At 42.3% G+C, this 22,564-nt stretch overlaps 1 long non-coding RNA gene across 1 annotated transcript in view; it reads left to right on the top strand.

The window, feature by feature from the left end:
* The window catches only part of LOC137449742 (uncharacterized), a 52,944-nt gene extending 30,844 nt beyond the window's left edge, over positions 1-22,100 (top strand). The window contains exons 2-3 of the long non-coding RNA XR_010989478.1: positions 19,907-20,011; positions 21,508-22,100. This is a non-coding gene — a long non-coding RNA (uncharacterized lncRNA). The remainder of the gene's footprint in view (positions 1-19,906; positions 20,012-21,507) is intronic.
* Positions 22,101-22,564: the final 464 nt, after the last annotated feature.

The following is a 22,564-nucleotide window of genomic DNA, read 5'->3' as shown; positions in this document are numbered from 1 at the left end:
TGCAAATGTAAGCAAATAGTGTTTGACATTTATGTGAAGATGATAAAGACAAACATTGTGGGGCTGCTATGAAGGTGGAGAATATTTACACTATTAGTACAAGAGAATATGGAGTTTTAACTAAGCAATTCTTCCAAGTCTAAGCTGACATGAGTTCAAAGATGTTGTGACCTTGCTTGCTAAGTGGATGCACCACAGGCTGTTAAATACATTAAAACTGATGAGCAGCATCTGGCTTAATCTCATTCTTTGCACGATACACCTGCCGTTGTCCTCTTCTTCCACCATCTTTTCTAACAGATCTTTTGCATCACATTAAATCTTGTATTTTTGTTTGCTAGTTCAGTTCCACCATATAAATTCAAAGAGAGAGACAGAAAGGAGCTATGAATAGCTACTCCTTGGAAATATCAGGACATCTTTGTCTTGATCTAAATTCTATTGAAACATCCTTCTGTTGGCTTCAGCAGGGACAACTTTATCCTATTTACACAGCATCTAACCCAGCTATATACAAATCTCAAAGGAATTACATGGGCACTCCTGTAATATAATAACACCAATTAGGTAATAATAGCCTCTCTGAATTAGATATATTTAATAGTAGTAGCTACATGAGTATGAGTTGTTCAGCTACCTAATTTTTTTTCTCCCTGTGGATATTATCAGTTGCTGCATTTCTATTTCTAACCTGAATTTGAGGCGCAGAAGCTAAATACTAACTGTTTGGACAAGTTTTCTTGATACACCTGATAAAATGTCCCTCTGCCACCAGATTAACCCCCTTCCTGCCTCAATCATTCTTCAGAGAGAGTTGTATACCTATGCATATATAATACTGTCCTCCAACTGGTGAGCAGAGGAGAAGGAATGAGGATAAGGCTTACACTAAGACCCTCTTAATCTTGTGAAGTCTGCAGGGATACTCTGGGTCTTGTATGTACAAAAGTAAGTCTAAAATAACTTCAGTGAAGTGAATTTATTACAGTTTGTAGTGGTTTGCTGTAGTTTGTCTATATTTTTTGATTTTCAGTTATCACAGATGAGGGGAAGTTCAGTCTTGAATCATGTGTCTAGGGATACGCCTCTTTTTCTCCGGCTTACTTTATTTAACTCTCTTTCTAATCTTATGTATCATTTCCTTCAGAGAGGGACACACTATCTGGGAAGTAGTAGGATGCTGGCAGTTACTGGATATTTAGATCTGAGTTGTGTTGCAGGGTCCTTTATCAGAAAGCACATGCTTTTTCTCAGGGGATTGGCAAAATAGCCAAGTGACTAGAAAAGTTTTGTTCCTTTTTGGCAAAGGCAATGGAATATTCTATGGCTGGATATTCATCTGAGGATATTATCATCGTCCATGTTTTATATAAAATGAGGATTTATCATCATAGAGTCACAAAGTGTAAACTGTAGAAAACCTTTGTGGTGTTCCCAACCATGCAAGTTTCCCTTCCTGTTGGTCTTTGATACCTTCCTTCTGAATGCCCTATACAATTCAGGATGAAAAACAACTGCTATGAAAATCATCATGGTGTGATATAAGCAACAAATAATTTTTTTAAAGGTCATCAGTTCCCATAAGGTGGACTTCTAAAAGGCCTGGTTGCTTATTTCCTGCAACACATGTCAGCACAAGCAATGGGTGAGCATTCCTCTTGCATTTAACTATGTCATCTCCTTCTCATTGCTGTGGTGCCAACTAACTAATAAATGTAGGTCTGTTCCTGAATGCACACCATGTTATTGCTTTAACATGTCCATGTATTATCCACCTATGGGAATGTGCCATCAGCTGCAAGCAAGAGATAGGCCTGGTGTTTGTTGGAAAAGCCAGAGGAGAAGAAAGACAAATATAATTCCAGAATTCCCTGCTCAGCCTTTCTCTCACTTGCCTGTGAAACTGTGACAAAATATAGGTCTTCCACTTTCACTCTTTTGACTTTAACACCCAAGCAGAATTGTGTGCATTTCAAGCAGCTGTGGTGTATCATCCATGGAAGTGTGTAAGCCATCTTGCAAAATCCATTCTGACCATGCAGATGAGATAGATCCCTTGTTAGATGCATGGAGTTGCTAGCTAAGGAAATAGATCTGTGGTTATATAATGTATATACTATGTGACTCAGCAAATGTTATGGAATCTGGTTTTCTGAGTATGAAGTATTGTGTTCATTGCATTTACTGCAAAGGAGAAAGAAGGACAGCATACCAAGCTAGAAGGCATCTCTAAAGATTAGATAACACCGTAATATGCACTTGAAGGCAGTAACAGGACAATGACTCACAGCCTGAAGTTGACAATTAACTTTGATGAGATATCCAGCTTTAAGGTATTAGATCTCATGAAGAAGGATGATTAAAAAATATTGAAGGTTTTTGAATAATATTCAATATGAAGAAAAGGCAGTAGCCTATTCAGCTGAAGCACCTGTAAACCCAGGAAAAGTAACAACTGCAACTGAAGGTAGTCCACTAAGTACACCTTTTTTTGCTGTGGCTGTGTGACTAAAGGATATTCTTTCAAGGTTACAGCTTAGAGATGCTTATTTAGATCACTGACCCACAAGAGCTTTGCAAAGTCTCTAAAATAGCTGTTAGAATCTATTACAGAAGATAACTAGGGAAAGTGTAGTTCACAAATCAAAGTATCAATAAAATCAAACAACTCCTTTCCTACTTGCCATAGTTTATTGTATTTGGAATCTACTTAATAGTTGGTGTGTCACTGATCCAATTGATTGTAATGACTTCTCTTGAATTTTTAATATACACTAGGTCTTCATGGAGGAGAGGCATTCAGACTGAGCACTAGAATATATAGTAAAGTGTAATTCTGGTTAATCAGGAAAGTGATTTACTTTGTGTTTTTGTGTCCAATTTAAATGACTATGAGATCCTTTATGATATCACAAGTATGGATTAAAAGCAATTGTAGATGCACTGAAGATACAAACAGTAACAGTTGTTGGACCAAGATAAATAAGGTCAGAAGAAACTATTGAGTCTTATGTGCAAAAAAGGATTCTATTAACAGTGACTTTCCTTACACAGGGATCCATACATCAGATACAGACTCTAATTGTTCTGCCCTGCTCTGATGGACCAGAGCAGCTGCAAGAGAAGCATATCTGGTTCCCTAAAGCAGGGAAGGAACTTGAAGTGGCATTGCCTTTAACTTGCATTGTCACCTAACCAGTATGAAACAAGACTGAAGCTAGGAGGTGAAGAAGTGACCTGTGGCTATTTTGTCCTTCCATCTCTCACATTCATCTCGGATATGGGTTGTCACTGGAATGGCAGGAGGATGTAGTAAGCCATTTATAACATATGCAATCTTCACTGTATTGCTTTAGTCTAACCATGGAACAATCTGTGAAAGCAGAATTCTTAGGGCCTTTGGGGTGCTCTGCATTTCATTAATTTACTGATGTTGTGCACACCTGCAAAACTCCAGAAAGCTCTATGAAATGGCACAAATTGTTTTGTTTCCACCATCCAGAGCTGAAGAAAAATGTTAGCTGCATATAGTTATGAACAGGTTTTTGTATCAATCCTAACAGGACCAGTTATTTGAACTGTTAACCGTGAGCCATAAAGACTCTTGGAAGCTCTTGTGATACGACTTATCTCGCCTGATTTAAGACATCTACATGCTAAAGATCTAATTTATTCATCATTTAGACTTTCTGCAGACCCTCTGGCATATGTAGCTATAGCTGGTGACAAGAACCACTCTCTGGGGGTGTTTGTTTTCTCTGCACTGATGACAGAGATAGATTAGACACTTGACTTTTAGTCTTCATTAAAAAGTGAATGATAGATTTCAGTAACTCAAAGTGAAGAGATGCTCCCACACCTGGATAGAAGCATACTGCATTTAAAATAATTTGCTTCCCATTCTGGGGTGGAAGAAGGTGGGATGAGGCACAAGAAAAATATTTAAGCATAAGAATATAAAAATATATAACTTTCAAGCATAAGCAAGGCAGAATATTGGAAAATTGTGAATTTCTTACAGCTTCCTTGTCTAGATAACAAAAAGTTTCCAAAGTTTACTTCTGTTGATAGTTTAGGCTGAGTAGTTCAAATTCCCTGCATCAGTTTGGGGGACACAACATAAGTGAGGCAGAATGCTTCAAAGATTGCTTAGACTTAGTTTTTGGTCTGTAAAACTTTACTTAAAAGCTTAGAAATTCTTTCTTCTCAACAGTAACAAAAGTTTAAAAGAGCAAAAGATGTATCCTCTAGGGATGGCCCATTGCCTACAGGGGTAAATTTGTTTCAGGCAGCAAACAAATACAAAATTAAATCAACTGCATGTATTAATTACTTTACTGGGTCCACCAATGAGCTGAGTACAATGGCAAAAGGATGGTGGGAAATAGATAACTGTTTCTTCTTTTATGTTATTAATTATCTGTGGGGGGAAAAAAATCAGAGATATTTTCTTCATAAAGACTTCTTCATGAAATCTTCCCAGCACTTAGGAAAATAATGAGGGTGTGACGTAGGACAAACTAGGACACGTAGGAGAAGAGGAGGCTCAGGGGAGATCTTACTGCTCTCTACAACTACCTGAAGGGAGGTTGTAGCCAGGAAGGGGTTGGTCTCTTCTCCCAGGCAACTAGTACCAGAACAAGAGGACACAGTCTCAAGCTATGCCAGGAGAAGTTTAGGCTTGAGGTGAGGAGAAAGTTCTTCACAGAGAGAGCGGTTAGCCATTGGAATGTGCTGCCCAGGGAGGTGGTGGAGTCACCACCCCTGGAGGTATTCAAGAGGGGATTGGATGTGGCATTTGGTGCCATGGTCTAGTAGTCATGAGGTCTGTGGTGACAGGTTGGACTTGATGATCTTTGAGGTCTCCTCCAACCTTATTGATTCTATGATTCTATGATTCTATGAAACAGAATCTGTTCAGATCCCTCTCTTTCATAGCACAAAGAGTACAGGGGCACAATGACTTCTCTGCTTCTGTTGGCCACACTATTCTTGATGCATGCCAGAATGCTGTTGACATTCTTGGCCACTTGGGCACACTGCTGGCTCATGTTCAGGCAGCTGTCAATCAACACCCCCAGGTCCCTTTCTGTTTGGCAGCTCTCCAGCCACTCCAACCCCAGCCTGTAGCTCTGCATGGGGTTGCTGTGGCCAAAGTGCAGCACCCGACACTTGGATTTGTTAAATGTCATCTTGTTGGACTCTGCCCATCTGTCCAGTCAGTTGAGGTCCCTCTGCAGAGCCCTTCCACCCTCTTATAGATCAACATCTGCTCCCAAATTCGTGTCATCTGCAAATTTGGTGATGACTGACTCAATCCCCTCATCCAGATTATCAATGAAGATATTAAAGAGGATGGGACCCAGAACTGATCCCTGGGGGACACCACTAGTGACTGGCCGCAAGCTGGATGTGGCATTGTTCAACACCACTCTCTGGGCTCAGCCCTCCAGCCAGTTCCTAACCCAGCACAGAGTGCTGCTGTCCAAGCCATGACCTGACAGCTTGGCCAGCAGTTTGCTGTGGGGAACGTCTACGAGATCAGCCAGGTATGGACCTTTTTAGAAACTACTGTAGCATCAATAGTAATACTAATATACCATGTACCAACTTGCCTTCCCCAAATCATGGCATTTTTAGAAGTTCTAAGCAAGTTTAAGACAAACTTTAGCAGATGTTTTAGTTTATTTCAGATTTTGACCCTTTAGGGTTTATTTCCATTCATGTTTTCCAGCTTTTTGTGATAATTTCAAGAGCAATAAATTGAGTTTCGTTCACTTTACTTCAGCAATGACAGCTACAATTCTTACTATTTCTCCTCTGTTCCCAAGACTTCAGAATCTATGTTATTAAGCAAAATGCAATATATCATCATGAAATGGTAAACACTGGCAATTATGTGTTGGGAAAGCAGAAGATGATGAGGACTCCACCTTCAAATTGCTATATATAAATGTACATTGCAAAGATGAAGTGTTAACTGCTTCTAAACACCAAGACAAGTTGAATGCTGTGATTTTGTGTCAACCTTAAAGGCAAGATCCACTCACCAATGTATACAACATTTAATCAAGTACAAATGGATTCATGCTATTTCTTCTTCCTAGCTCTCTGTCTCTTTGCTTTATGCCTTGGGGATACTTCCCCTCCTCTGCAAGAATATTAAAGTAAATATATATTCTCAGATTTCAGAGAGCAGTAATTACAGAATAGAGAGATCAAATTTCCACAGCTTGTCATTTTCATTACTTCATCCCTTGCTCAGTGATGTGAACAGACAAGCTCTGAAAAACAGCTGAAACCTCGTGTGGAGGGTTGATTTTACCGTGAGAAGAGGAGGGGGGATTAAGTGGGGTGGAAAGGGCTTGCAAATGGATTCAGAGCCAAAGAAGGGGTGGGAAGAGGCAGAAGGAGGGATGCAGTAGGGGGAGGTGATTTCTGACATAAATCCAGAGAATTAACTTCTTGTTTGATCACCAGGCCCATCAGCACCCTAGTTAAACTGGATGGAGGAGAAAAAAATGGTGGTGAAACAGCCCTCTCCATTCCCCTTTTGAAGTCTCCTGTTCCCAAATGCAAGTGTTATTCTTCAGAGAGAAAATTGGTAGAACTGGGATCCGCAGATTTTTATATAGATGCATTTGGGTATGAGAAAAAACTAAAAGACAGTCACACGTCTGTAAGCTACTGAAATCCCACAGCCCTCAACTCTTGCTCTTGAATTCAATAGGATTAGAGGTTTCCAAACATTCCTGTGTGATTGTCTCCAGGGATCAGATTGGATTAGATGGTGAGGAGACATTGAGATCCTTGGTTCCTTCATTTCTATCAACACAGTCTGTGGAGAGATATGATCCCATCAGATCCCTGCTTGCTTCAAGGCATTCCCTACTTTCACAGTATCACAGTATCACAGTATAACTTAGGTTGGAAAGGACCTCTTCTCCCTGAAAGTCCTGCTCTGCCCAAAGTGGGAGGACAATGCACACAGGACAATTGCTGTAGGAGAATGAGTCTAATTTAGTTACTGTGAACACGGTCTTCCCGAGGCCTCAATCTTCTCCACTCAGCTGAGGGTCCTAAATGATAACAGACCACACTGTATTTGCAGAGACAGTGCGGAGCAAGGGAAGTAGTTTTGAGGGTTCTCTCTCTGTCTCACACACAAAAGAAAAGGTAAAAATTTGTACTGCATTTTGAAGTGCCTGCAAGTCCTCAGCCTTAGACCTCAAAGCCACTCATGACCACACACTGACAAGCAAAAGAAAACGCAGACCATAAAGGCTCTCAGACTGCAGCTCAATGAGTCTTTTAATGCAGAGAAACCCAATGTTTGGACAATGGAGTCCTTCAGAGGAGGCAGTCAAGGCTCCTTCCTGATGAAGAGTTTGAAAAATAAGGAACAATTTCCTGCAGTGGGGAGAATTCCTCCTGTGTAGGGCTACACAATACACATCTGGAATTCAAAATGAGTACAGCTTGCCTCTGGCAAATTTCACTCCATGAAATACTAGTGGGCCCCACAGCACAACCAGTGGCCCCAAATGCCCTTCTTTCATTCACTCTTACTTCCCTCAGTGGAGGCTTCCTTCCCTTTGTGTTGCATTGGGTTTATTAGTTGGAGGATTGGCTGGTCTGAGTTAGGCGCACTCTGTTTTTCTTCCTGACGTACACACACACACACAGAGATTTGCAGGTTGGTATCTGCCATCATATCAGATGAAGTTTGCTGTTATGGTTTGTCATTCTCTCCAGGTGCATTCTTGCTCAGAAAATTTCTCAGAGTTCACAGATGAAGTAAAACAAACAAACAAACTTTGCTTTCTTAATTAGTCATAGAAAACCCCTGACTTCAACTGCCTGAACTTTGTTTGAGATCTTGGCCAATCAGGAATTAATGTTTTCTTGTGTGTGTACAGTTGCAGTTGCAGTTACAGTACAGGTTGAGCTGACATTATGTGAGATAGCTTAAGGTAGTGAGCTGCTGCTAGATGTCTGCAACTTTGAAGGTCCTTGTACTGAAGAGCCCTGTTGTAGGACACCACCCTATACCTCACAATAAGCTCCCACGTACCACATACCTCCCTGACACCATGTGTCTCAGGGTATGGTTTGGTTTCTTCCCTGATACATCTATTGGTCTCTTCAGTCCAGTTGGTATTGCTTGCAGTGCAGTTACCTGGTGACTTGAATTCAGGAAGAAACCTGTTTGAAAATAAAACAGATTGACACACCCAAGGGTCAAGCTGAAGGCAGGAAAGCAGAAAAAGCTGGATATAGTAGTAGAGGGCAGGATAGGGCAGGAATACCTGAGTCAGTATCACTAGCTCCTGTGTTGAGATGGATATGATATCATGGTGTCAGGTACTGCCAGGCTTGTCCTGCATAGTGACCTTCATTGTGTATAAGAGACATAAAGTTCAAGGCTGTGATTTTTCATGTATTTTATTTAAATGCAGGAGCTTGCCTTGGGTGTGACCTCCACAACTGCTAAAGCCTCATTGATTCTGGGGGATCAGCAGCTTTGAAAAGGAGGGATGAAGTTGGGTCCCTCAGGTGACATTACTTAAAGATCTTCAAGAAATCTTGAAAATATTGAAAAATCATGTCTTTGTCCAGCTTTGTCAAGCTGGGGCAGAGTGGGGTGGGGGGAAGGAACAGAAAAGAGGTGTAAGCAGGAAAAGGATGCTCCCCTTTCCCTCTGTGAACCCCTTTGCTGTACTGAAGCTGGCTGGGAGGTTAATTTGGCATGAGGGAGCTGAGCACAGCGTCAAGGGCTGCAGACCTGTGCGGCAGAGGTGCCGGTTAAGCCAATGGGGGACCATGTACCCCAGTGCCCCCGTTTCGGGTCGCTGCTGCGGGGCAGGCGGCAGACACTTCTCCGCAGCCTCCGCCGGCAGATTTGCTCCTCTTTCTTCCTCCCGAGAAGCCTCCGTCCCCGGAAGGCTGCCCAAGCAGAGCGCGGAGCTTCGGGGGCAGTGGCATACCCCTGTCTCCATCCCTGTTCCCATCCTTTTCCCTGAGGCTGCCGCCACTGCCGCTGGATGGCAGCATGTCCCCGCCGAGGGACCCGCCGGGACATCCGCCCTCCTTCCTACCAGCAGCCAGACAAGCGGGAAGGAGAGGGAAACAATCAAAAAGGCAAAAGTTACTGCTTTCTTCTGCCAAAGTCCTCCTTAACAGCAGAGTTAAAATATAATTGTTCTAGATTTATTTATATATATATATATTTTTTTTTAAGCATTCAGTGTTAAATGTCAGGAAACAAAGAGAAGGGCACATGTACAAGAAGTTTGGACACTGTCTCCTTCAAAGCAGCAGTTTAGGTCTCCTGTGGTTATGTGCCTATCCCTCAAAGCCCCTGACCTTGTGTTGGGTGAGGGGATCCTGACACAAAGACCCCTCTGCTGTGAGCAAGCAGATGTGAAAAAGGATGGATTTTCTCCTAAGATGTGGGCTATGAAGCTGAAAGACAGGGTTTCTCCTAAAAAACCTACGCCTTGCTTGTGGGAGCTCAGCAGGCCTGAATCTGCTTTTCTATTCTTAGGGCAAGGAAGAAGGAAAAGGACATACAGGCCTTTCTATAACCTTTCCTCTTCTCCTTGCTCTTAGGCAGCCTGGGGCTGTCCAGATCTTACAGCAGCTTTGTGAAGAGATTAGCCAGAGCCCTCTGAGAAGCAGCTGCAGCTTCCTCCACCCCCAGCCTGCCTCCAGGCTTTCCCAGCCAAACTGTGGCTAGGAGCAAAACTGCCCAACATCAACTCTGTCTGGGGTCACGCTGCACTCTGCAAAAGAGGTTAGAAGCACCACGATAGGCAGGACCTGTACTGGCACACATTTGCTCCCCTTATTCCCTTCTACCTGCCACCATCATTTTTCACTTGTCAGTGACCACAACTCAACCTGTCACCCCAAAGCACACAGCAAACCTGTTTTGCTGCACGGAGGTAGCAGCAGCCAGCAGGACCTGGATATATTTGTCCTGACCCTGCCCTTCAGACAAGCATTGAAAGGGTCAGTGTATTCTTTTTAGCCCATGTCCTTGCCACAGCCACCTTCTTTCAAACTGTTTTCTATCCCTTCAGTCAGGTCATCTCATGTTGCCAAAGCTGTAGAAAGGGACTTTAGTGCAGTTTGAAAGCCAGTTGAAATTATCCTGTAATTATCATTTGTACTTATAACAACATGAAGGAATGCACTTCTTTGCCCCTGGGCAGTAGTCCAGCCTGCCCCTTGCTTCCTCATCTGCTGCTGCCCTCCAGAGTAACAGAACTGGATGCCAAAACCAGGATCACACAGGAGCCATCCCTAATTCCCCTCTGAACTCCCGGGGCTGGGGGGATGTGTCTTAGAGCAGCTGCTTAGACTGAAGGACATTAAACCTAATTAGCTGCAGTCTCAAGAGGGAAAAAGCTGGAGGTTTGGAAGCAGTGGATCGGAGTACTCCGTTTGCTGTGTTGATACCTCTTCATGGTCAAATCATCTGATATATAGGGTTCCCTTTTTACTTCTTGCACAGGCAGATGACTCGTGACAGTGCTGAATGAGGAAATGCCCACATGAATTTCTATTATGTCTTGCATCATTCTGATTCATCAGATCTGATAGCCAGAGCGATCCCTCTGGCCTTAAATCTGCACAGTGGTTTAAGATATGAGACTCAAAGGAATTCTGAGACCCTTGTACACCTTAGCTTCACCCGTAAGGCCTGTGTCTCATACTAGGAGAGCTGAGGTTGAATAAATTGGCCAAATACTGACCTGAATGAAATGAGTTTAGTAACAGCACACATGCAAAAAGCCATCTTCTGCCATCATGCTATCTTCAGCAACCAAATGCAGACACCACCTTTGACGCACAAGGCAGTGCTATCTGTTGTCACATCACAGGGAATGGCTCAATGATGAGTCAGTGACTACTCAGTGGGAAAAAAGAAATAAATCACTGCAGCAGATGCACTTGAAGAGTGGGGCCTATCAACGAGATGAAGCAGAGCAAGTACTCCACAAACTGGACTAATCATGCCCAGAAGCAGCAGAGAGGGAGTGGAAGAAGAGAGGGGCCGTGCTGTAAACACAGTAGGCGCAGAGATGCCAGGAGGTAGCAGCATCTGGAGGAGGAGGATTTGGCTGTGTCAGTCTCACACGTGGCACACGAATCTTGGCAGATCTTGAAGAGGAGTTGTATGCTGCCTAAATACGACATAGCTGAGGACAGTGCTTGGCACTAGTGAAAATCTTACTGGGTGCAGTTCAAGCACTCTTCTCCTGTAAAAATGTGAGAGCACTCAAATGTGCTTCATCTGGGTGCTCTGCAGTTTATTTTGTCCCTGAAATGCCAGAAGTAGCCTCAAGGGATAGTGAAAACTGAAAGGAAAATGTTGCAGCTTTTTAAAAAACACCAGCTGCAGTGTGGAGTGGCAGCTAGAATCTTACTATGGCACACACTCGGCACTGTAGTAAGGTGCCTGCAAGCTCGTTATGTAAACCAGCTATAAAATCATGAACAGTGAACAGATGAACAGAGGGAGCATGTTAGACGTCAAGACTGCAAGCTCCAACATGTTCCTAGCCCAACAAGGAAGCTTGCTGAACAAGGGATATTCAAAGTTTCAGTCCTCTCCGCACCCTCCTTGCAGTCGTTTCAAATGAACGACTTGTCACGATTTCTAAGCTGTGAGACATTTACTATTTGTGGGGGCTTCCTCTCCCTCTTTTGTGACCTGCCATGGCTTTATAAAGTGACAGGCTCAGCGCTAAATGGATCCTTTCCCTTCTTCAGCTCTGCCCTACTCATGCCAATTAAGTTGGTTGCATTAAAAATAGCTCTCCAAGCATTAAAAATAGCTCTCCAAGCATTAAAAATAGCTCTCCAAGAATGGTGTAACAGAAATTATTTGACATCTGTGCCACCAAATTTTCTTTTTTGTCAAAATTTTTAAAACTTTGAGCGAAACAGCCTGCTAAAGTCTCCCATTTTTGGCATTGTATTCTTAGGGGGATAACTGGAAATCAGAGCTGGGAGTTGCCTCGAGCCTGTATCAGCAGGTAAGTTAAGAAGCATTGGAAGAAAGAGTCTGAGATGGAGGAAAATGGGTCTGGGTGTTTATATATGACTGATAACTACTGACTCGAACTATTTCACTATTACACTATTTCAGCTTGAGCATATTAAACTGCTTACAGTGTCACCCAGCTTCTTTTATCTCCCCTTCACATTCACCAACACCAAAATTCAGCATCCCACAGGAGTGAGTCTTACAAGAATGTGTGGCCATTACTTCATTCTAAGCACAGTCCAGATTTCTGAGTACAACTCTGTGTTCAGTTAAGTGAGAATCAACTTATTTCTGAAGCATTTAAGTTTGGGTTATAACACCCCACTTGGAAGAAAAATGCATTTCTATATGCTCAAAGGCAGATTTTAGGTGACTTCCAAGGTCAAAATTGAGGCATGGATAGAGTTTTAGATGCTTCCAGGTGGATAACTGGACATGAGGAGGAAGTTCTTCACCATGAGAATGGTGAAGCCCTGGAATGGGTTGTGCAGGGAGGTGGTTGAGGCACCATCCCTGGAGGTGTTTAAGAGCAGGCTGGATGAGGCTCTGGCCAGCCTGATCTAGTGTGGGGTGTCCCTGCCCATGGCAGGGGGGTTGGAACTAGATGATCCTTGTGGTCCCTTCCAACCCTGACTGATACTATGATACTATGATAATAGCTGAGCAGAGGGTGTGAACTGTAACCTGTAAGCTGGATTCCTAGGTAGGATCCAGGCATGTGCATCTTTTGGTGGTCGTGACGCAGGACTATTTGCCATTCTTGATGGAAAAGGTTTGAGCACTGCAGAGTGCAGTGACAAGGATGAGAAAAAAGGCTGAGTAGTGATTGCTGTGTCTTTTTCAGTTGGTGTTGTTTTATGTGTATCTGTATTTTTTTGTAATTGTTTGAAAGAGGAAGATTTTCTGATGTTCTGATGTCAGCTGAGCAAGGGTATAAATGGTGATTTAGAATGGAAACCAGGCAAAAATCCAGCTTTGGGGTTTTTTTGTCCTATTTGGAAAAGAAACAAAAACCAAATAACTGGCGTCAAAAATAACTACATCCTCTTGGAACCTCAGAACAGCATACTGAGTTAAATTCCCCCAGGTATAATACATTAAAGCACGCACTGATTTGCTTATCAAAACAAAGAATGAGTGTGCACTTGCCAGGGGTGGGGTGCTGAGTAGTGAAGGTGTCTTGCTGTGAAATGGAAACTCTGAGTTTGTCTTGCAGCACTCCTGCCAAAGGTCACTTTCTTCTTCTCTCCAACTGTTACTGGACTTGCAGAGTAAGAAAGTTCAAACAAGCCAGATGCTGCACTAGTCACAACATTCCCCTGACTCCTCTTGATGTACGCTACAGTTTCTAGCCTGCACTTGAGACTTCTGCCATGGGGGCTGAGCTAACATGAATAAAAGAGCCTTTAACTGCCAGAGCTGTAGTCTCACTCCTTCTTGTAATGTGAAGTCAATATTATATGGCATATGTATATCTCAAGCCCTTGCTCTTCCTATAGAAGGACATAGAGTCCTTCTATAATCATATACCTCATGGTTTTATATTTCCTCTGCTTCTGTTCCTCTGCCTGGCCCTGGGGAAACACAGAGGAAGTGCAGAGCTGTGCACCACCATTCGAGGACAAACCAGAGGAAATTTAAAGCAGAGAAACTTGTGCTCCCTAATCTCTGTTGGATTTCTCCATGTGTAGCACTTGCAACATGGGCCATTCATTTAACTGTGTGGGGTGAGGCTGGTCCAATTTACCCTTTTCCATGTAGTGGTATTTTACAGGATGAAATGCTGGTCCTTGATGTAGCAATACCTTCTACACAGGCCTGAGCCATTGCTACTTGCTATACATCCCAGATTTCTCTGATATTATTTTTCTGGTCACAGATAATCCAAGGAGTTGATGTTATGATAGTACCCTCTTTCTACTTCACCATTGACCCAGTCTGGTAATTGCAGCATGACTGTCTCTTGGCTTTGACAGTGGATGTCCTGTACTTGAGTGATCACAGAATCATAGAACAGTTTGGGTGGGAAGGGAACTTTGAAGGTCATCTAATCCAGCGCTGCTGTCATGATCATGGGCACCTTCTACGACATGAGGTAGCTCCTCAGAGCCGTGTCCAACCTAACCATGAATGTTTCTGGTGATGGGGCATCTACCATCTCTCTGTTCAACCTGTACCAATGTTTTACCACCATTGCTGTCAAAAATCTTCCTTATATCTAGTTTAAATCTATCCTCTTTTAGTTTAAAACCATTGCTGCTTGTCTTATCACAACAGGTCCTGCTGCAAAGTTTGTCCCCATCTCTCTTACAGGCTTTAGCCTGTAGGACAAAAAAAAAAATAGCTTACACTTTTAGCCTGGAGAAGAGAAGGCTCAGGGGAGACCTTCTTGCTGTCTATAACTACCTGAAGGGAGGTTGTAGACAGGTGGGGGCTGGTCTCTTCTCCCAGGCAAGCAGCACCAGAACAAGAGGACACAGTTTCAAGCTGTGCCAGGGGAGGTTTATGATAGATGTTAGGAAGAAGTTCTTCATAGAGAGAGTCATTGGCCATTGGAATGTGCTGCCCAGGGAGGTGGTGGAGTCATCATCACCGGAGGTGTTTAGGAAGAGACTGGATGGGGTTCTTGGTGCCATGGTTTAGTTGATTCGATGGTGTTGGATGATAGGTTGGACTCAATGATCTCAAAGGTCTTTTCCAACCTGGTTAATTCTTTTTTATTCACTTGGAGCCATGGTTTAGTTGTCAGGAGGTATTAGGTAACAGGTTGGACTCGATGATCTCTGAAGTCTTTTCCAACCTTGTTGATTCTAAGACTATTCTGAGTTCTGAGTCTTAAAGGACTGAAAGTTCACAAGAAGGTCACCCTGGAGCCTCTTTCTCTCCAGGCTGAACAACCCCAAACTCTCTCAGCCTTTATTCACAGGATAAGTAGCCCCAGCTGTTGTGTTTCATTCTATTTTTTTTTTAACATGAATTAATGTGAATTCAAATCTACCAAGCTCTGAATGAATCATGCAGAACAGTTTGTTAAAATCCTGGATATAGCTTCAGAGTACACAAGCTATTTGCCTGGAAGAAGTTGTGTAGAATTTCATTAGCAGCATGAATCTGCTAGGAAGCTCCTCATGTATGATATATTGTTTCTCTGGGATTTTTAATGTGTTGTGAAAGTCTGCTGATACAATGTTCATCCTTTAATTTGACATTATTAAAAAAAAAAGAGAGAGAGAGAGGGAGAAAGAAAGCTATTTTTTTTTGTCCTAAACAGTTTTATTTGGAAACTATTATCACCAACTTATTATTCTTGTATAGCATCTTCAGATAATTTTATGTTGCTAAACACTGCTGTGAATATACTCTGACATCAGAGCTTATACATTCAGCCTTTGCAAGATGAGTTACAGATGCCCTGAGAGGATCCTTTAGAAGAGAGAGATGGCTCATGGAAAAATATCTCATCCTGCAGAACAGGAGTTTGCTTTAACAGAGATCACAGAGGGCTCAGAGCAAGAAAACTAACCAGGAGAGTTCAAAATGTACAGCTCAGGACAGGATGTGGTGTGTTAGACAGTGGTCTGTTTCCTACACTGTGCTGTAAATGTTCAGCAGTGACCACCCATAGTAAAAGTAATTTGGGGGGTTTTTGTTTTGTTTAGTTTTTGGGGGGTGGGGGAGTTTATGGTATTCTTTTTGTTTGGTTGGTTTGTTAGTTGGTTGGGTTTTGGGTTTTTTTGCCTGATGTTTCAGGGTTGAGGGCTTTCATCTTTTTCATTGTTCTATAGCTCTGATATTTAAAAAAAATGTTTTATTTTTAATTTCTTTTTTAAAATCATCCCTCTCAGAGATATTCCATCTTTCAAAGTGTGAGGACTGAAGGTCTTAAATGTCTGCTTGTCAAACTTTTGCTTGGAAAGCCTCTCTTGAGGCTAATGGTCAGACCAAGACCATTTTTTCGACACTATCAAAGTTACATCAGCATACAAGTGAAGAGTTACTCTTCAGCTCAGTCCCTTCTAAGTGACTGCACTTCCTGAAGGTAACATCATATTTTTTAAGACAATGTCTGTTTCTGGAAGTGATAACACTTGATGCTTGTAGTTACTACCAAGGATTGGTATGCAGAAAGGCTCTTGCTTGCACTTGCTCCTATGGAGACCAAGGTTTCTTCTAAGTCTTGTGTACCATGTTGGGGTGCAAAAAGTAAAAGGCTGCACTTGTGGGGACGACAGGACTGGTGACCCTAAACAGACCAAGAAGGGATTACATTCCATATACCTCATAATCAGTATAAAGCTGAGGGACCCTAGAGGCCAAGCTCTGTTCTTCAATGGCCAGCATCTGAGGAGGACTCTGTCTATTCTACCTTTGACCCTGATCCATGTGTTCCTGAATCCAGTTTTCATCTACACTTTAGTATGATCTGGGACTTTCCCTGTGCCTGCCCACAGCATATTTGCCATCAGGGTGTTTGGGTTTGATATTGCTTTTTTATATATTTGTATATATTTAAGTTTAGTGTTACTGTTTTCATTAAAGCTGTTTTAGTTTTCCAATCCATAAGTCTCTATTCCTGAGGAAGGGAGAAGGGTTAATAGAGAGCATCTGTTACTTGCCTAGTGGCTGGCCCAGCCCTAGCCCATGACACCTCTACACTGCATCTTTAAACCCAGATGACCAAGGAGATTGCATAGCTTTCTTGTCTTACTCTCTCTCTTGGGTTTAATAGAGTGAAATATGAATGAAATACAAAAATTCACACCCTGCAGTTTTCAGCTATCTTTCTTCCTGATGTTCTGGGGACATCATCCATGTATCATAATTCTTCTACTCAATAGTAGATTTGCTTCCATTTCCTACTCAAAGCAACACAACTCACTTTCAAAACATTATTAACAGTGACAGTTCCTGAGGACAGCTGTGCCAATAAAGACAATTCAGCCACTTAAACCTAATTGAGTGTGCACAGAATCACAAACTTTTTGTCTGAAGAAGATGGAAGTAGAACAATATCCTTCAACACAGTAAATGAATGCAGAATCTGGATCTTTTATGATTAGCTCTTTGAGGAATTCTGTTCAGCTTCAATTTGGGACATAGGAAAAAGGAAGGCATGATTTAATATTTTCTCAAGACTGAATTATGTGTTCAGGAGAGGAGTTCAAAGAAAATAGAGAGGAATTCTCATTTGGTACACTAGAGAGTCAGGCTAGATCCAAAGCCTGATCTGTTTTGTGATGTGCAAACTGGGATGCATTGCTATGAAAAGTTATTTGTATTAGACATTTAAGTGTAGTATATAACCCCAGTAGTGTTTAACCCTATGCAGTGCTACAGGCTGGGGTCAGAGTGGCTGGCGAGCAGCCAGGCAGAAAGGTGCCTGGGGGTACTGGTTGATAGTAGGCTGAACATAAGCCAGCACTGTGTCCAGGTGGCCAAGAAGGCCAATGGCATCCTGGTCAATATTAGGAACAGTGTGGCCAGCAGGAGCAGGGAGGTCATTGTGCCCCTGTACTCAGCACTGGTTAGGCCACACCTTGTGTCCTGTGTCCAGTTTTGGGCCCCTCAGTTTAGGAAAGATGTTGAGTTGCTGGGACATGTCCAGAGAAGGGCAACAAAGTTGTGAGGGGTTTGGAGCACAAGCCCTATGAGGAGAGGCTGAGGGAGCTGGGGTTGCTTAGCCTGGAGAAGAGGAGGCTCAGGGGAGACCTTATTGCTCCCTAAAACTTCCTGAAGGGAGGTTGTAGACAGGCAGGGGCTGGTCTCTTCTCCCAGGCAACCAGCACCAGAACAAGAGGACACAGTCCCAAGCTGTGCCAGGGGGAGTTTAGACTGGATGTTAGGAAGAAATTCTTCGTAGAGAGAGTGATTGCCCATTGGAATGGACTGCCCAGGGAGGTGGTGGATGCCCGGTGGTGTATAGGAGGAGACTTGATGGGGCTCTTGGTGCCATGGTTTAGTTGATTAGATAGTGTTGGATGATAGGTTGGACATGATGATCTTGAAGGTCTCTTCCAACTTGGTTTATTCTATCCTATCTTTTCACTCTATCATTCAAGGAGGATGGAAGGATGGAAACTCATTTATGCACTTCAACCTTGCCCAAGAAAACCTCTCAGATGAGCAGTTAATTCTGTCTCTCATTTTTTGCCTACAAAAGTAAGCAAATATTTAATTTTTTTTTCCTTTTCTTTTTTTTTTTTTTTCCTTTTCTTTTTTGATCTATATACGTATTTCAACTGATCTGAAGCAGCAAGTTATGGCCAAATTAGGGAGAAAAGCTTCTTCTGATATGGTCTAGTCCAGTCAGCAGACATGGGTTTATTGCAGATGTATTTGATCCAAGAGGTCACAGTTTGTGATGTTCTCTGCTAGCCTTAGAAGTCTGTCAATCCCTCCTCTACTAAGTCACTCAGCCTTTACAGGACTGCCTTAATCTCTTACTGTATGTTACAGTCAAGAAAAGGATGGAATTGAATCTTTCTATCTCAAAATGTAAATTTATATATATATCATGTATGATTTATTTGCAAAAATCGCACTTGAGATATAATAAAGCAAACTGTAGACATTGATCTTTTTTTTTTTTTCAAGCAATTGCTTATAAATTTAGCAAGCTGTCTGCCTTTTTATACTTTTCAGTCTGTTCTCATTACAGAATGGCATAAGGCTTTGTAGTAAATTTGGAATTTGCTGAGTGAGAAAATGAAGATTTATACAAAGCTAAATTGAACAAATGGTGAATAATTGATTTAACTGACCTGACAGCTCACACTGTGCTTGTAAATAATACATAACCTGGTATTATACTGATAATTTAGTATTCTGCACTTCTAGATTCCTTTGAGTAAGTTACTGCAAGGAGCAAATGATCTTTGACCACCCTAAAAAGGCAAAAAAACCTGCTTACCAAGCATATTCTTGTACCCCTGTTGAAGATTGCAATAGTCTGATACTATGCTGATTAAGCATCTCCTTAAAGACTCTCTGCCCTTTTGTCTTTTGTCTCTAAAATATTGTTGGAGAGATAACATCAATATAACTATTTCATACTACACTGCTAGCCAACAGCTCCCTGTCAGTTAGTCTCTATGCAAATTTACCTAGCACCACTGCAGTGAACAGAATCACTGTGAGTTGTAACAGAAAATGCTTCTTCCTTTCAATGGATATGTTTGAACTCTTAATCAAATGCATATGCACAAGCTAGTGTTAAACTGGTTGTTGGACTAGACACACAACTCTAAGTTGATATGTATATGTACGTCTGATGGCTTCATTGCCTTGTAACTGCTGTAATAATTAATATAATAAGGGCATGAAAGACAACCACTAGGATGTGGCAGCCTTCCATTCCAACCTTGCAGGAGTTCAGCTGGTTACAGACAAGCATAGCATGGTAGAGTTTCCCTTGCCTTTGTGTTAGGATCTATTCTCTTGCCATTAAAATACATCTGCTTGGAGAAGGCAGACAGCATCTCCTTAAGACAGCAGACAACATAAGGACTTAAGATACAGTGATTCTGCATCACATAAAAAAATACAAATCACTGTTAGAATGACCATCTGAAGGCCTGAGAGCTACATGCTGACTATGAATCCAAAAGAAAAGCTCTCCATAAATCCAGTGGGAAGCACATACTTTTCCAAGGACAGACTACAGATCTTACTGTTGGAGAGAGGCCTTGTCTATATTACCAATCTGCTGAACCCTTTCTAACAATCTTATCAGTGGAAAGCCACTGTCAATACATTGTGGCTGTGAGCTGAAGCATAAACATAGCTAAGAAATGTGAAATTAAAAATCCCTGTGCAATTTTAACTCAAACTGCTGCACTTCCTTCACAGAAGCACAGAATGATAAGAGTTGGAAGGGGCCTCCAGAGACCATCTGGTCCAACCACCCTGCTGAAGCATGTTTGCTGAGATCAGGTTGCATAGGAGCACATCCAGGTGGGTTTTGAAAGTCTCCACAGGAGGAGAACCACCACCTCTATGGGCAACTTGTTAATTTTAATACTCTGTCATTTTTACATCTTCAGGGTTCTGTGCAGTGTGGCTGAGTTATGATAGCTGCAGGAAATTTCTGGGCTTGATTCCAGCTGCTTTGTCTGAAAGCAGAAGAAATCATTCTCCTCTCCATCAAATGATGTCTATGAAAGGATCTTACCTATTGTCCCTAATGCTTATTCTGTACTCTGACTTCTCAAACTTACCTGGTCCTAGCATGTCTAAGTCCCAAAGTAGACTGCACATCTGGCATATGTCTAGGTGAGGAGCCTGGCACTGGGTGCAGCAGAGGAACATGGCTTTGAGGACTGGTCCCCATGAGAAGTAAAATGTTATGCAGCTGCAACTCATGCTACAGCATCTTTCCTTCTTGGACCCAGGCTAGCCAGGATCTGACAGATGACTCATGGAGCAGAAGAGGCTGCAGTGTGATGTCATAGACTCACACAAACTCTATTCTGAAGAGCAGGTAGAGTGTGATCATTACTCAAGACTCATCTTCAGTGCTCAAAACCCATCCCTTGGTCCCTCTTTGGTTTTTAAGTTCCATTCTGCCAGATTTTTTCTCTCCTATTCCAGTCTGGATGAGGTTTTTCTTTAAACACCTAAAGAGATGGAAAAGAAAATTAAGGTTTATAGAGCTACTCAGTATCTAGACTCAGTGAGATTGATGCTCTCAGAAGCTGGAGCAGCCAAAATTACAATGACCAGGTTTATGCTGAGCCAAATCCCTCAAGAGCTTTGAGTGAATGGGGCTAAACCCCCAACAAATTGGACCTACAAAGCAATGGGTGAGGAAGAGAACAAAGGCAGAGGGAAACCTGCAGATGGGTGAAATGTAGATGTCTCTGCTACTTTTTTGCACCTCACTGCAGACCTCCACAAACCCTATGCTCACCCAGACCTTCCCTCTCTGACAAATAGTTCTCAAGGGTAAGTCTGTCAGAAAATGGCATCCTTTTACTGTGGACTAGGTCAAGTAGATTGAGCAACAGACACAACAGGACCAGCTGATTTTCCAATGGACGAGCTGACTTTCGAATGGTGAATTTTTCATGCTGATTTCTCAGCAAAGATTAGCAAAATATTCTAGGTTTGTTGCAACAACCTTTCATTTTATGTACATGCCTGATATTCTTCAGTAAACCCCCTCAAATAAAGATTCCTGTTCTTCTCACAGTAAAATAACAGTTTTGTTGTTCTGTATCCTTACTTGTGTCTGCTTTCGTGCCTGGTTTTTAGGCTTTCTGCTCCAAAGGCAGTTCCTAACACCATAGGTACCTTCATCCATGGTAGCATGAACAGCAGTAGCTGCTGGTAGACCCCAGTTTGAGTTGCATGGATCTAATCCACAGTTAGATCAAGGCTGCTTGTTTCTCTAGGGTTAGGTTTCACTTTTATCTTGTAGGTGTTTATGTTTCCTGATTTCTTCTTTGCAGGTGGGAGAGAAGGAACAAAGTCCAGACTCTCTGAACTGTGACCTCAGAGGAATGACTGCTTCCCCTTTATAGAGTTTTCTGTAGCCCAATATTCCCTTCATTCCCAAACACTAAGGGCAGTGTGTGCTACTCTAGGAAAACAGATGTTTTACCTAAAAGCTTTTGAACCTTAGAAATAAATCCCAAACACTTCATCTACCTTAACTAATAAAAGGAGATAAAACATAAAGATTGAGTTCTGAAGAGGGGAATGCACCACTGATACTGCTGAGAGGATGACAGGGAAAATAGTCCAACAGTATTTTAAGATCACAGAGGAAAGGAGAGAACCTGCAGTTTTTCTGGTCAGCTTGGACAAGGAAATAAGTATTTGAGAGGACTGAGAAAAGTCATTCCAGCAAAAGACCAACACACCCACCAACTTTTTATCTCTTCACAAGGAGAAACTGAGGGAAAGCACCGACAGAGGACAAAAGCTTTGTTGTAGCTTGCATGCCTGCAAAAATGCATTGGTAGCAGCAGCACCCACACTGAAAGTCTACTTCCTAAGGTTAAGGATTATATTACTTCCTCTTGTTGTAGGTGGGGAGACACCTAATATACAGACCCAGGCAAAAAATTCCCTTTTGGGTGCTTCTGTCCTGAGTATTTTGCAGGGAACTTTCCCTCTTATTTCAGCCTAGTTGTGTTGAAATAATTTAACTGGATCAGACTGGGACACAGCCATGCCTCTGTTTTCCACCATGCAGGATTTCTGGGGCAAGCTGATGATCTCAATGACTCTGCCTAGTCTAGGACAAGTATACAGCCCCTGAAATACATATGCTTTTGTTCACCTTTCTTCACTGAATCGCTCACTCCCTTGCAAGCTATTGGTTTTCTCTTTCAAAGCACTGAGAGGTATTTTATCCAGTCTTTTCCTCTGGTGCCAGCTGCCTTCAGTGGACAGGGACACATTCTTCTCCCTTCCTGCTCAGAGGTAAGTCTCCTTGTCCCACTCTTGCTCTGGGATCACCTCTTTCTTGAGATCTAATCTCCACATTGGTAAGGGCATCAG

This window comes from Melanerpes formicivorus, unplaced genomic scaffold, assembly GCF_026170545.1.
Source record: "Melanerpes formicivorus ecotype bairdi unplaced genomic scaffold, bMelFor1.0.p_v2 SCAF_32, whole genome shotgun sequence".
Classification (NCBI taxonomy): domain Eukaryota; kingdom Metazoa; phylum Chordata; class Aves; order Piciformes; family Picidae; genus Melanerpes; species Melanerpes formicivorus.
This window is presented reverse-complemented; position numbering and strand designations above follow the sequence as displayed.